The 16,439-nt window shown below is 31.8% G+C and overlaps 1 long non-coding RNA gene across 1 annotated transcript; it reads right to left on the bottom strand.

Moving 5' to 3' along the window:
• Window positions 1–6,171: 6,171 nt before the first annotated feature.
• On the bottom strand, window positions 6,172–12,541 carry LOC116113559. Its single transcript, XR_004125439.1, has 6 exons — window positions 12,256–12,541; window positions 9,341–9,417; window positions 8,548–8,627; window positions 8,395–8,434; window positions 8,166–8,240; window positions 6,172–7,124 (listed from the first exon to the last, which is right to left on the bottom strand). It is a non-coding gene; the product is annotated as an uncharacterized LOC116113559 (long non-coding RNA).
• Window positions 12,542–16,439: the final 3,898 nt, after the last annotated feature.

Here is a 16,439-nt window from a genome sequence, read left to right as displayed (position 1 = left end):
TTACCCAAACCATTCCTATTTTACAATTTCCAAAAACCCAATTAATTTCTACATCCCATAAGAATCCTAAAAATAACTTAATGGAAAATTCATCAGTCTCTAAACCTGAAATTGCTCTGATACCACTTGTAAACTTAAAAGCAAACTCATCAAAAGTAAAGAATCAATAATCAATTCATGTTTCTAAGCCCTAAGTTGCACAAATATAAAATTATACGACTTGAAACTTGATGAATTTTCACATATATATAAAAGAAATACATACCTGATTCCATAGTTTGAAAATTAAAATTTGAATCTTGATTGAATCAAAATAGGCAGTGTTCCTCTCTCTCTCTTCCCTTCTGTAATCGCAAACTCTCTCGATGGACAGAGAAAAAAATTTTTAGCGTACATAGGGAATAGAGAGAGGACCCACCTTTTATATTGCAGTTATTTAATTAACTGCAAACATCAGTTATTTTATTAACTAATGTAACCTTTCCATCAAAGGTTAAAAACCAATATGCCCTTCAATTAAATTAATTATTACTAAACCTTATATTATATTTAATTCACATAGACCACTTTATAAGAATTATAAATAATTCTAACAACAAGGACTATAAATACATTTTATTTTATTTTCTCTTTTAATCGATGTGGAAATTTGATTGATATTGAACAACTAAATCTTTCTTTCACACTGAAAACAATGAATGCATATTTATGTTAATGCAATATATGTACAATAAATTAAATGTATATATATTCACTTAATAAAATATTATCACATATATATTCATTTGAAATTATGAAAAATAATGATTGTTATGATCACTAATCATGTGCTGTTCTTAAATAAATAAATATTTTTTTTAAAACAAAAATATACATTTAACATTCTATGGTTAATAAACATATCAACTCTTGTTATGAAATTGTGTAATAACTAGCGAAACTCAATTGACTTTGATAGAATTGGATTTGATGTAAGTGTGATTAATGAAAATCAACAAAGAGTGAGGAAAACAAGACACAAAACAATTTTAAAGTGGTTCGGGAAGCGTGATTATGTTTTCTAGATAAAATATATTGCAATTTTATTTTTTAATTTATAAGCAATTAATAGGTAAGTGCTAACTTATTTATAATGTGGAAAATGGCGTTTAATTGACATGAACCTCAGATCGTTTGCTTGGTTTGTATCAGTAGGATCAGTGTACGAATTATAAGCAGCAGCAATTAATAATAAGTAATGTTAATTATGATTATTAATGGCCCCTAATGATATTTACATTAATTGTTACATAACTTAAAATAGGATTTATTGCGTCAATATGCACCCTGAATGTTTGATAAATGGAATGTATGGCTCCAAATATGGCATGGGTGTGCTTTAATATGCACCCTGAATTTTTGCATTTCATTTAATTAATACAAAGGAACCCTTTTTATGATTGCATTAAACATATATGACATGGGCTTATAGCTTACCGAAAATGGTCTCAATCATTTAACAAAGGTCGAAATATAATTTCCCACCCTAAGTTTTAGGGATCAAAATTAGTATCCTTGGTTTTGAAAACTATCAGCATTTCATCTTCTACGAGTGCTCATCCATGGAAATTGCAATTTGACTAGTTTTGACCATTGAAATGTCACTTTTACTTTTGGTTATAATTATCAAAATAATAAATTTTAAAAATAATATAGGGAAATTATATAATTTTGCCCTATTTTAAGGTGAGAATTGCTAGCCATTTTGGAAAAATATCTTCCAAAATAGCAATTTATCATTTAACGCAATTTTGAAGGATGAAAATGCCCTCATTCACCATTCTTTAAACCCTTATTCAAAGCTCCTTCTCCAACTCTTAAAACCAATCAAAGTCATTCTCTATAACAACAATCCCTACCAAATCGAAGGATATTTATGTAGATAGGTAATTGTATGAGCCAAAAATCATAATGGGTCTCACCAAGTCCAAACACAAAACATATACTGCATGGTCCAAGACCATGGCCCAATTCCGGTTAAGCCTATGCTAAGATCTACACTACAAGTCAATCCATTGCAGCCCACTTGGGCTTAGGCCCATCCGCCCATGGTCACTTCAAAAAGCCTAGAGTTCCATTCACATCCTAATTCATCTACAGATTCCACCTTCATCCTAATTTGTCCAAGGGTTTCATCTACATCCTAATTTATCTAAGATCCTGAATCTTATATGAATTAGGACTCTTACTTCTGCAAAGGGAAGTAAATCAAGACTTTCATATTTACTCAAACTCTACCATTATGAATTCAGAGTTCTACTAGGATTCAAGCTCCTAAGCTCATTATATAAATAGAGGTCTGACCTCTAATTAAAGATTCAATATGAATACCACCTACTTGCTCCTAAATTTCTTGCTTCCAAGAACCACTGTCACCTTTGTCGTAGTTCTAGTCTCTGACAAGACTTCGGTAACCTTTCCTCCCCTTAGCTCTCACTAAATTATATTTTACAACATCGCTGACTTGAGCGTCGGAGTGCCTACGATAGACACCATATCGGTGTTTCCCATAAGCTTCGTGCTTACTTCTTTGTGCGTGCAAGTCCAACATATTGTCAATGGCTTCAACCTCACATGATCCATCCATTCTGCAACCGTAGATTTTTATCGTCTACACACGTTAAACAATTGATAAGTTTAACCTGTCTATGACACATTTAAAGTATTATTTGACATAAATAAAACTTATTTAATTTGTTTAAATTTTTACTAAATTGTAATAACCATTACCATACACATGAACACAAAAACTTATGAATACAAAGTTTCTCCTACAAAACGACATGGTAGTACTCTTGTATTGCTAAGTCATTCACTATCATTTAATGTGCATTTATTAGTTTGACTTTTAATATTAATTCATCTAATTATAACCTGACACGTCACTTTGTCCGGAAGGTTTTGTATAAACTCTTTGTAAGAATAGTATTATTAAAAAAAATTATAATAAACATAATAGATAATAATAAACTTAAATTTAAAGTCAAAATACAAAATAAATAAACAAAATACAACTTTTCAAAGTTGTTTTACATTCTGTTAACAATAATGCTTATCCATCTTAAAAACATATCCAACTTTTAGAGTCCGAAAAAGTCAACAAAAATTTTCATCCACAAATGAAAGAGAAATCCTTTAGCTTTGTCAACAAAAACATATAAATACCGATTCCACTAAACGTAATACCCAAGTCTATTACTAAAAGCCCAAAACCCTTGGTGTTTTTAACTCTTCCCATTCACACATTTTTATCTCTCATATTGATATTAATAATCTTATCATATCTTTTGTTGTGTTCCCTTTTAAACATACTTTCTTGTAGTGGAAAAAATTACAAAAAACTCCAAAATAAAATAAGTTAAAAGATACCAAAACATCAATTGTTGATAGATAGAATGTGTTATGTGATTGCTATATTATCTTGAAATTTTAGAACTAGGAGTATCTTAGAACTTTAGAATAAATTAGGATACATAGAGAAAAATTAGGATGCAATAGAAATTGGGTAGGGATATGATTTTATCCAGTATAATGTCTTAATTATAAATACATGTATTTGAAATAATAAAGCAGTCAGTTTATATTTGTTAAAAAGTAACGATTGTTACGAGGCTTCGGGTTAATCTAAGAGGTCTTGGGTTCCCTCTAAGCAATTTTTATTTGGTTAATTGAGCTCTTTTTCATTTCATTCAAAATTGGCAGAAGAAATAAAAACTTAGCCGCCACCATTAAATCGACCATCACTGGATTAGTTTCATGGACATATAGCAAATTGGTATTAGAGTGAGACACGACAGATTGAAGATTAGACCGGTTAGAGGCTATAAGTTAGCTCTTTAATAGCTAATCACGAAGCAATGTTGAAGTAGATTCAAGAGATCTTCAGAATGATGAATGCACATTTTGATGAACTCTGTAACACTAGACATGGGGCTAAAGAATCTGAGGAGACCACTCCAGAAAACTCTTATGAGAATGGCGAAGTTAGATTTCTCTTGCTTCAACAGATCAGAAGACCACATAAGTTGAAAAAGTCGCATTAACCACTTTTTTGAGTTCCACCACTCTTTAGAAGAGGAAAAGATACCGTTGGCATAATTTTCAATTCATGGAGGAGTAAACTTCTATCATTACGTAAGAGGCTTTTAAGGATATTCTTCATAACAAATTTAGTCCAACTCAAGTTCAAGATTTCTATGGAGATTTAACATAGTTAAAGCAAACAGGTTCGGTAACATACTGTCAAACCCAATTCGAAAGACTACTAATAAGGGTACGGAAATTGACTTCAATTCAACAAATTGGGTGTTTTGTAAGCACTCTGGACGATTGTATTAGAACTAAAGAGCACGCTTGCAAGCTAACAACACTTTCTTGCTATAATTGGGTTGGCAAGATTGTATGAAGCAAGGGTTCAATCCTTGGAGAAGAAGTTTAGTTCCAATTCCAATCTCATACCAATTAAAAAATTAAGCCCAAATGAATTAAAAGAAAGGAGGGGAAGAGGATTATGCTTCAATTTTAACGAAAGATTTGTTCATGGTCATATGTGTAAGAAGAAATTTTTTATTGAAGGACGCTAGTCAGTTGAAGATACAATGTTTCTTAATGAAAAAGGGTAACCCTTAAGGACAAGGGTGCTTTTAGGAGCAAGGAATGTTACATGTATAGACGGTTAAATCTACGATCAAGTAATCCTGTGAAGATGAGGCGACTGACAATCTTGTAAACCTGCAAGGACAAAAAAGAGTGAACACGAAGGACTTGAGAAACATCAGTACAGTGTTAGCTATAGGCACTCCAATGCTCAAGTCGACACGTTTGATGGGAATTTAATAAGGCTAAGAGCAAGAAAGGATTTACCTTGAGTGTTTGGCTAGGGTCCGCCTTATTAGCATAGAGTGGTCGAAACACAGCTCTACGACGATTATGGAAGTAGAGTAATTGGAACTAGACTCAACAGCGGGGAAAGTCGATGGTTCTTGGAAGCAAGAACTTAGTAAATTAGATAGAAGGGGTGTGATTGAATGAATAATGAGAGAATGACCTCTATTTATATAGTAAGCCAAAGAAGCTTGAGTCATTGTATAACTAGATGTCTTTGTAATAGGAGTTTTGAGTAAACAGGAAACTTGTAGTGTTAATCCATATAGGAGCATGAGTACTAGTTCATGTAAGATTATGAATCTTGGATGAACTAGGAAGTTTATGAGACTTAAAGTCTATTCTGGAATGAAAACAAGCTGATGAGCTACAGCCTCGTTTAGCTTAACCTGTAAAAAAACCCAACTCGTGGAGTGGCCCAAAATGTAGATTAGCTCAATTTTTAGGGTGACCTTAATCATAGAGTGGTCTTACTCATAGAGTAGCCCAATTCTTGGAATGGTCTGACTTGTGGCGTTGACCAGCTCGTAGAATGGGCCGACCACTAGAGCAACCCTTCTTACAAAATGAGTCTTCTCGCTAGGTGGTATTTTTATAAGATGAATATAAGCGTGGACTCAACCAAAATTGAACTATGGCACTGGCCGTATGAAGTAACAAGGTCTAGTATCATTTTTTGCCCATACAACATGATTGCTAAATTATCTTAGAACCTTAAAATTAGGTTTTCTTAGAACTACAAGGATAGGAAAGTGTTTCTATTTTATATGAGGAAACAAAACCACCAAGAAGAATGAGAATTGAGAGTTTCCAGAGAAGATAACTTTATCGATTATTCTTTGTCAAACCCTAATTGTTTTAGGCTTTATATAGCCTTACACGTCATTCTAATCCTAGAAGGACTTTAATTGTCTAATTCAAAAGATATTCTAATTATTCTAATTAGATAATAGCATAACTGTCCTAATTCTATATATCCTAATTCTAAAAGAATCCTAACAAAAATAGTGTATATACATGATAACGCAACAATATTTAGATCTTAATGTTATTATGGGAAATTGAGAATTGCTCCATTGAACCATTGGCCCCATTCTTTCATCCTGCATTAGAAGTTTCTCCAACAATGAATTCACTCAAACTAAAACTTTCTTCAGATTCATGAATGTTGAAGCTAATGAACAACTTAATTTTCTTGTTACAGCATTAACATGTTAAATAAATTCTGACTCATAATTGCAAATATTATCATAAACCACAATAATTAAAACTGTTAATCAAATAATTATCACCAGATATTTTTATACAAACACTGAAGAAAAAAAAAATGAAATTTACATACCTATCCTGCAAATCTCATCGAGGGGTATTAATCACTTCAATTCAAGCATCAAGGAGAAGAAGCACAGTTTCTTTCATGCTTAGCCAATGCTTTCTCAAAGTTACCCATCTGTTTTCTTTCCACCAATTGATCCACATCATAGAAAATTGGAATCACTTTCTGGCCCAATGTGTTCATACATTCAATAATCTTAAAAAGTTCATCCGAGCACCAAGGAGAAGAAGCATAGTTTCTTAAGAAAACAACAATTGGAATTCTCGATTTTTCAATTGCATCAAAGAGTTCTGATGAAATGAGTTTTCCTATCTCAAGTTCTTTGTCATCCCAAAATACATTAATTCCTTTACAAGTCACAGCAGAATAGAGACGGCCAATGAAATTCTGCTTTGACTCGTAAAGGAGTCAAAGCACTCGAGATAGGAAAACCCATTTCACCAGAACTCCTTGATGCAATTGAAAAATCAAGAATTTCAATTGTTGTTTTCTCAAGAAACTATGCTTCTTCTCCTTGGTGCTTGGATGAACTTGTTAAGATTATTGAATGTAAGAACAGATTGGGACAAAATGTGGTTCCAATTTTCTATGATGCAGATCAATTGGTGGGTTTAGGGTTTTGGTTAACAATTCCAAATTGATGAGTCAAAGCAAAATAGAGATGACCCCTGAAATTCTTTCTGGTGTCTTCACTCAAAAACTTAGGAACACATCATATTTCCAACCAGAGGAAGAAGAAGATCCATATGAAGAGACTCTGCGGATGCTCATGATGAAAACAACTATCAATTGACTTAAATCAACTAGCTTTGTTTATGCAAGTTACAAGTCTGTCTATGTAACCAGATTCCTCCTATGCAGGACACTGAAAATTTGGAAAAACAAAAAAATTATATAATTTCCAGAAAAAAAAATATAAATTTGACAAAAAAAATACATCCAAGAGAATGATCAAACTCTGATCTTGTGTAGATCTGTTAAATTAAACTTAGAACAGAATATATTCAAAATCCTACTGAGTTGTAAGATTAGTTTCAGTAATTTTCCCTCAAAGAATCAGCTAGATTTGCCAGATCCTTAAAACCAAGAATAATCAAAAAAAAAAAAAAAAAAAAAAAAAAAGCATGGGCAGATTTTAAAGAAACCAAGAAAACTTACAGCTTTCGCCACCGAAGAACTTTAATCCAATCAGTCGAAGAACGTTTTCCGTGTGAAACTAAAACGAAATCAAAGAAAAAAGCAAAAAGATTAGGTCTTGTCTACGTTGGGAAGGCGAGAAATATTTTTGTGCTGTGAAGTAAAAAAATTGCATGGAAACCCCTAGGTTTTGATGATGACATCACGCCCATATATTTTTCAAACTATTGAGACGTCCATATCTTAATATTTAAATTCTCATAAGGCTTTTTCCAATAACTTTTTTTCTAATTTTATGTATTTATAAAATTAATTAAAACAATAAAGTTTTTTTTTTTATATTTTTACTCAAAACTTGAGCATGATTCAGAACTTCATAAGGTAATTTTCATAAAATCCTGCCTAATCATCAAAGCCCTTGCATGGTTTGTCAAATAGACAGAAAGGAAAAAAAAATCCAAGCAATAATTGCTTATTTATTAAACAGTAAAATGAGTATTAAAATTATACACTTTTTGCATAGTCGTTACAAATGAGCGATTATGTGTAACCAATGATTTATCTTGCTTGGAGATTAAAATATTAAATTCAACAAATATAGAAATATGCTTTTGCGCATAATTTATTTGTTTGAAAAGTAATTTATAATTCAAAACCCAAAAGAATTACACTAGGGTCAGGATAAAATACTAGATTGAAAATTAAAAAACTAAGCAATATGAGCCATAGACATTAACTTCCAAATAAAATTTAATATTTTAACTTTCACCTCATGAAATAGCTTCACGCTGCTTAAAGAGCAGTCACAGGCATAAATAGGATACTTCTCCAACTAAGTGTACCCCTATCAAGTATATAAAAATTATAAATTAATCCAAGCACCAGTTAGGCAAATTTAGGCTGAAAAAAGGAAGCAATTAAGTGCACCCAGAGGAATTAAATGCTACAAATATGGGGGGAGACAGGAAAGAACCCAAAAACAAAGACATGTTACTCACTTGGGGACAATTTCCACATTCGGGTCCAGCCCATGATTTTCTAACATTGAAACAAAGAGAGAAAACATGAGATTTAAAAGGAAACCCAAACACATCCATTAATTGAACTTTAAAATAAATGAAAAGAAAGAAAGAGAGCAGTCAAATGGATACTTTTGGCTGGATTAGTTAATTGGTTTAGGAACAGCAACTTTCCCCAAAACAGTCATGCCACCTCCTCTGGCAGAAGCCATCTGCAAAATATTTACGTTAGATAAAATAAAAAAAAAATAAAAAAAAAAATGCTTATAACATAATATGCATTACAACCATATACATCCAACAATGCTCACAAGCCTATACTGATTGTAAACTAATTAACGTCAAATGCATCAAAGCAACTTGCACAAGGGGAAAATAACAAAAACAGGCCTAATAACATCATATTTCAAATAAAAATTGAATACCCAATCCCTTAACCACCTTATGCAAATTACCTACAACTTCTCAACGAAAAGAAGCTTTTTTAGAACTAAAAATAGCTCAAGTATATCCCATATATTCCTATACTTCTCGACTGGAAAAAGTTTTAAATGAGACACAAGCTAACTGAAGACTCATAACATACAGGGGATGTTTTGCTTCACAATCATAAAATAAATCCAGTGACCATGCATTTTCTTCATTAAAAGAATCATTGAAAACAAAGCAGTTGCTTTTTTTTTTTTTTTTTTTTTTAAAAGGAAACTCAAGGGTCAGTATTCTCAATAGTGAGATGCCAAACAGGGTCATTCAAAGACTGCAGCTGAGTGACCAGCTACCAAACATAAGCAAGTCAAGAAAGAGCTACAGTGAACAGCAATGATGTAAGAGCATTCAACTTTGACACTATGAACTTGACCACCAAATCAACCAAGTTATGGCTTGAGTATTGTTTCTTTCTTTTGATTGCAAAATAACAAGGTACCTTCATTTTCCAGTCAACATACTTGAAACCATGGTTCAACTGTCGTTGCAATGTCATTCAAATAATTTTGAAGCAATCTGTATAAAAAGAAAACAATTAAATCAATCTGTATAAAAAGAAAACAATTAAATCAATCAGTATAAAGTCTTAAAAATATTGCAGTTATGATTTTTTCTTTATTTTTAAGCGGCTGTGGGAAAGACATAAATAAGATTACCAATAAACATTTATTTTATAAGAAACAAGCAAAGCTATATGAATAGCGATATTCCCCATTCCAACACAAGCACAACTACCACATATTATAAGAATGTATCATTCAAAAGTCCATCCAAATAGCCAGATACACCTTGTACATACTTACACATAATGTAACAAATCAGCACCAGACTCTTTGACATCACATCCAAAACAATTAAAACTCACAAAACTCAATCCAAAGATGTGAACTAAATAGCATAACCAAGGTATTTCAACAAGAAGGTTTGACAAGTCCCCTTAAAATCATCTACCAAGTATATAATATCAAACGAGTTTCTTATGCGAACAGATTATGAAGCCACGTAGCCCCCATATCAATTGTGGTAAATATAATAAGGGGGAAGAAATTCTGCAAGATGATTTATTATGCATTTGAATAATTGGGCATTGAAAGAAAAATTATGAACAAACATATTTCACTTTATGTTTACCATGTGATTACATAAACATTTTTTGACTGATACAAGTTAAAGTTAAATTCATGACACCTTATGGTGTGCATAGAATCAATAAACTTATAACTCCTCAATAATATTGCTTCAGCAAAGGAAAATGATAATGAAAAACTAAAATAACAAAAACAAGAAAACAAGTTCAGTTTTGAAACTGATAAATGCATTTAAACCAATGTGTGATTATTTTATTACCAAATTAAGTATTATCATAACAGTAACTACCAAATTCTGTAGGTTTTTGATTTGGAGAAAGAATGTAAATGATAAATAATGTTCTGATTTGAATTAATTACATTTATTTAATTATAGAAATTAAAAATGAAGTGATTAATTTCTAAGTTATAACAATTTCAAACATAGACTAATGATGTTTATTATTTAATACAACTATTCCAAACATAAATTGTCATTCTAAATTCACCCATTTTAAACATTTTGGGGTAATAGTAGGAATAGCTTATCATTTCGGCTATCAATATCTTTAGGCCGGTAGTGCTTTATATGATTCGGGCATCCAACAATCTAGCTTATCATTTGGGCTTAAATCACATAAAAGTATATTATAAATCTAATAATTTTTATACATATCTAAAATAAATCACCGAGTTCTTTAACTTACATAAGCATGCTCACAAGTAACTGGTAACATCCATCTAAAATTTAAATATCGTGACAATAAATATACTAACTTATTTAAAATAAATCACAAAGTTCTTTAATTTACATAAGCATGCTCACAAGTAACTGGGAACATCCATCTAAAATTATACTATATAACATAAGCCTTATCCACGCAAGTAACGGAGAACATACAAAAGCTTTACAATATTATTTTTGGGCACTAGAATGAAACCCGTTCTTACCACAAGCTTTTAATAATATGGTTGTGTTTTGTCATTACGTACAATTATCTCAACTATAGAAAGAAAAAAAAGGGGAAGAAAGAGCAAATACACTAATAAATACTAGAAAAAAAAAAAAAAAAAAGCTTTCTACATATGCATCGTGGAAAAAATGATTTTTATCAGCTTTGCAAAGGAAGCAACTTCATAGAAGTCAAAATATGAAGAAATAATATGCCTAGATACTTTATTCTATGGTAAAGGATCTAATTGATAGAGGAAGCACCGTAAAGACCAATGCGCAAGATTTTGGGCCGATGCCGATCCAATCTATGATGCTAGCAATGGCTTCCTGAAAGTACAAACCTGTTAACAAACAAATTACATCTAAACCCAGCTCAAGGCCCATAACTCAAGTGTTAGGCATTGTCAAGGTGTAGACCTAATGCTCTAGATCCCAATCATAGCCAACTTCAGTTCTCTATGGCAAGACTGGGATTTGAAACCAATTAATCTTGATATAGGCTATAAATTCAATAAAACAGTATAGCAAACATTAGTTAGATTATCTTAAATTTCAAGGTCATTTCAAATATTTGACATGTAAAAATACTCAGGTGAACACAGAAACCCTTTTTCTATGGTAATTGCTTTATGCTGCTCCCAATAGCCACCCGTATGCTCTCTCATCACCACCATTCAAGTAGACATAATCAAAAACCATGCTCTAAATTTCCTATTTTCTGTCTCTATCCAGTTTCCTCTTTTCAACTTGATAAACCCCCTTCCTGATAATTCCATATAACCCATCCAAAATCCTTCCACCAAAGCCCAAAATCATAACACTTATCGGCCCCTTACACTTATCCATTTATCCACATGTTTCAACCATCCTAATTTGAACATCAAGTTACAAGTCATAATTCAAAAACCATTAATCCCAATAAGCACGTTAAGATTCTGTTTTATTATCAACATTTACACTTCAATATCTACGAAGCTACCAAACACCTTCTAAGCACACGATCACCAAACATTAAAAAAACAAAAAAAAAAAAAAAAAAAAAAAAAAAAAAAAAAAAAAAAAAAAAAAAGGCCCAGTAATCAAGAACTAATCATCCAAATACACTTAACACTCCATAAACAAAACCAAAAATAAATAAATAAATCGCCAACAATTAATTCCAATAAACGCAAAAATTATCTTAAAGCAACCAGAAACAATAAACACCAAATCTCACCATCAAAAGATAAAATAAAAATAGCAACTAGCCGTGACGTGCCGCAAACTGCTAGGGTTTGAAAAAAATAAAACTCTAAAGTCATATAATAAATTAATCGAACATAGATTTGTAACCTGATTAAGAATATCGGAATCGGATGCAGAGGAGACAAAAGTATTCAACCGTGGTCCAACGACTGAATCGGAGCAAATCCGGTCATGCGATCGCGTCCAAACGGCCAAACAGCCGACTCCAACCAAATCCAACCATGCGATCGCAGCTAGACGGTAGGATCATGGCTGAACAGCCGAATCCGACCGACATCACAAATTTTGGTTTCATTTGTAGCGGCTCTCGAAATCAAAAGACAAAAGCTAAAAAGGTTAGGTCTTGTTCCTGTCTTGCTAGGGTAGGCAGGGAAATTTGTCTGTGCTGTGAAGTAAAACAAACCCTAAACGGGTAATTTAATCTTATATTATTTAATTATCGTAATTTTTTTATACTAATAATAGTTATTAATATAATATATAATCTTATCTTCATTTTTTTTTAGATATTTTCAAATTATTTAATAATCTTAATTTTATTATAATTTTATCTATTATTAATAAAAATTTAAGATAATAATACCCTTATTTTAAAAATAATTTACAAAAATATTAACTAAATATTTTATCTTTATATAAAAAAATTTAGGACATAAATACCTATGAAATTTTAAAAAATTATCCAAGGGTGGTGGTCAGATTTGGCCACCATTGCCAACCGTTGCCACCATTGGCGGTGACGAAATGGTGCACGATCGGCCAGATTTGGTCAACCATGTGCAGTTGAGGCTGTTTTCGGCCATGGATCAAATCTATGGTCGGAAACAGCTAGACCTAGTCATGAAAGGCCAAATATTTGGTCATGAAACGATGGCCGTTTCACAGTCAGATCTCCACTGTCGTCGCTGCGTAAAGTGGTTTGAGGTTGGTGGAGGTGTTTTTGTTAAATTTTAAACTTTTTTTATTACTAGGGTATTTAGCTAAATTTGAAATGTTGGGGGTTAAAAGAATTATTCAAAAAATAATAATAAAAATAAAATTATTATTTAAAAAAGAGGACAATTTAGTAATTAATATAATATACTCACTAATTTATTCTTCTCAACCAAACATTAATATAACATACCCACCAAGTTATTCCAACCAATCATCCCTAAACATTCATAATAATCTTCAAGGTAATCTATCTTTCTATATATATATATATATCAATCCCTTCACATTCTCATAAATATCTCTAATCCTTCAAATTAATTCTACATACACAACACTACATAATACATACGTTGCATCAATAATACAACTTATCAATTCTTCCAAATTCATATAAATAACTCCAAACATTCACATTCATATCAAACAAATACAACGTATCAATTATCAATCCCTTTAGGCTTTTACTTTTAAATAATTATCTCTCTCTTTAATGTGAATGTGAAGTGTTTATATTTATGTGATTAAACAAACCCATAAATCATGAGTCAATAATATTGTTATTAATATGTGTCATTGATACAAATAATATCAAACACCAATTAAATTCAGTTACATGAAACCAAAAATCCTACACATTGACACATGTCTCACGTCATCACCAATCACATGCAACAAAATGTAAAAACACCGTATCATCACCAATCACATGTAATCATATGTCGGACAATCTTATAACATGTAACATGAAGCAATTCTAAAATTTAAAAAATCCTACATGGCATTCAAATAAGGCATGTCTTAGGATTATATAAGTATACAGATACATAGATATACATATATAGATTAGGATTGAATAGAGATTGGGTAAGAATAATTTAATTATTCGTTTTTTATCCTTCATAATGTATTTATTATAAATACATGAATTTAGAATAATGAAGCAATCAGCTCATATTAGTTAAAAAGTAACGGTTGTTACAAAGTCCTAGGATCCCTTAAAAATCTGGGAGGTCATTTGGTTAATTGAGAATTTTTTTTTATTTTATTTCATTTAAAATAGGCAGAAGTAGAAAGACTTCTCCTCCACCGTTAAAGCAACCCATTAGCTGATAAATAAGTACGCATATATGATTATTTCTACTAAATTAGACGAGTGGAATACCAAGCGCTAACCTTAAGATAATTTCTTATATTTGAACACTACAAGGAGTCAAATAAATTAGCTTAAACATCAAGCGTCACTAAAATTAGTCAAATAAAATTAATAACTGAAAAACTATTACGTTACTACAAAATAAAAAATTAATTGACGGTCAGTTTAGGATACAGGATATACTCTAATAATTTGCCGGAAAGGGTAATACGTCAAATTCAAACCTAAATAATTTAAGGTAGGTTTGCATCATATTTTATGTTATGTTTCAATCAGATAATGCCAGTTTCCTGTATTGTGTCCGTCGCCTTGAAAAGATATTTGGAGAACAACAATTCATATATAGCATGTATGGTCTATCCAGAAAGACAGTTTTAAATGGATTTAATTATGTCTGGCCGGCCTCATGGAAGTGAACTAAATGAGAGAAAAAGAAGGTTTTAATTTCTTTAAATTGACCTTGTTTGGGTTCACAGGTGAAGCTGAACTTTTCAATTATATATATAATAAGGTTTGATTTGAGATATTTGTTGTTACTATTATTATTATTATTTTCCTATCATATAGTTACGTCAAAGTGAATGTATTTTTTCAAATTACTTTTCCATCTCAATCAGGTGGCTTATTTCAAGTCTAAGAATGTTGAATATGTTGAGAGCAATCGAAGAAGAAGCATTTTGGGGAAAAATATATTGTTATGTTATTTTGTATAATCCCTTTTACAAATCTTTTATATAATAACTGCTGCTAACTAACTCAACTAACTGCACTCAACTAACTATGGTTAATAATTAACACAGTTATACAACTTGCAACTTAACATACAACTTACTGCTTAATTGCTTAATATACAACTTACTGCTTAACAAACAAGCCCTGCCCGCGGCCCCCCCAGTTGGTGGGTGATAAAGGTCTAAAACCCCTAACTTGTGTAACAACTTGTAATGAAGGTTGCTGCCAAGTGCTTTAGTCAGTAAATCTGTTGGCTGTTCTACAGAAAGGATGTAGGCAGTTGTGATGAGTCCAAGCTTGAGTTGATCTCTAACAATACGACAATCAATATCAATGTGTTTTGTCCTCTCATGAAAAATGGGATTAGAGGCAATATGGTTTGCAGCTTGGTTGTCACAATGGAGAGGAATAGATAGCAGTTTTGATCTTGAAAAACCAAGTTCTGTGAATAGTTGTATTAGCCAAAGAAGTTCACATACAGTAGACGCCATTCCCCTATACTCTGCCTCTGAAGATGATTTGGAAATGGTGGCTTGCCTCTTAGATTTCTAGGAAATTAAAGACTTTCCAAGGAAAATACAATAGCCCATCACTTATTTTCTTATCATAAGACAAGATGCCCAGTCAGAATCACAAAAAGCTGACAAATTCATGGTGTTTTATGTTGGAAAAAAAAGTCCTAAACCTAGAGCTGACTTTATATATAGAACAACTTTGAGAGCTGCATTCATGTGGGACTGTTTGGGCTTATGCATGAATTGACTTAGCAAATTGACAGAAAAACTTAAATTTGGCCGTGTCATACATAAGTACAGTAGCTTCCCTATTAATCTTTGATAGATACTTGGATCAGAAATCAATGGATCATGTGCAGTAGGGAAGAGATCATCATAAACTGCAGATGTCAATTTTAAGGTTGAATCCATTGGAATGGCAGATGGTTTAGAACCTGACAAACCAGAATTTGAAATTAACTCAAATGCATAATTTTGTTGGCACAAGCTGATCCCTTTAGAAGATCTTGCAACCTCAAACCCCAAAAAATACCTAAGCAAACCCAAGTCCTTCAGCTTGAATTTAGAATGCTCCTTAGTCTACTGAATCATCTCATCATTATTTCCTGTTCTCACAATACGTCCACATACACTAGCAATATCACAATATCATAATCAACCTTCTTAATGAACAAGGAATAATCTGATTTGGATTAGCTAAAACCACCAGCAATCAAAGCTTGTGTAAGCTTGTAATTCCGGGCTCTAAAAGCCTGTTTTAATCCATGCAGGGATTTGTGAAGCTTACACACTAGATTCTGCCCCCCTACTTAACAAAACCCTATGGCAAAGTCATATAAATCTCTTCTTGTAAATTCCCTTGGAGAAAAGCATTATCAACATCCAATTGATAAAGAGTCCAACCATACATGGAATCTAAAGATAAAACGGTTCTG

This window comes from Pistacia vera, unplaced genomic scaffold, assembly GCF_008641045.1.
Source record: "Pistacia vera cultivar Batoury unplaced genomic scaffold, PisVer_v2 Contig683, whole genome shotgun sequence".
Classification (NCBI taxonomy): Eukaryota; Viridiplantae; Streptophyta; class Magnoliopsida; order Sapindales; family Anacardiaceae; genus Pistacia; species Pistacia vera.
This window is presented reverse-complemented; position numbering and strand designations above follow the sequence as displayed.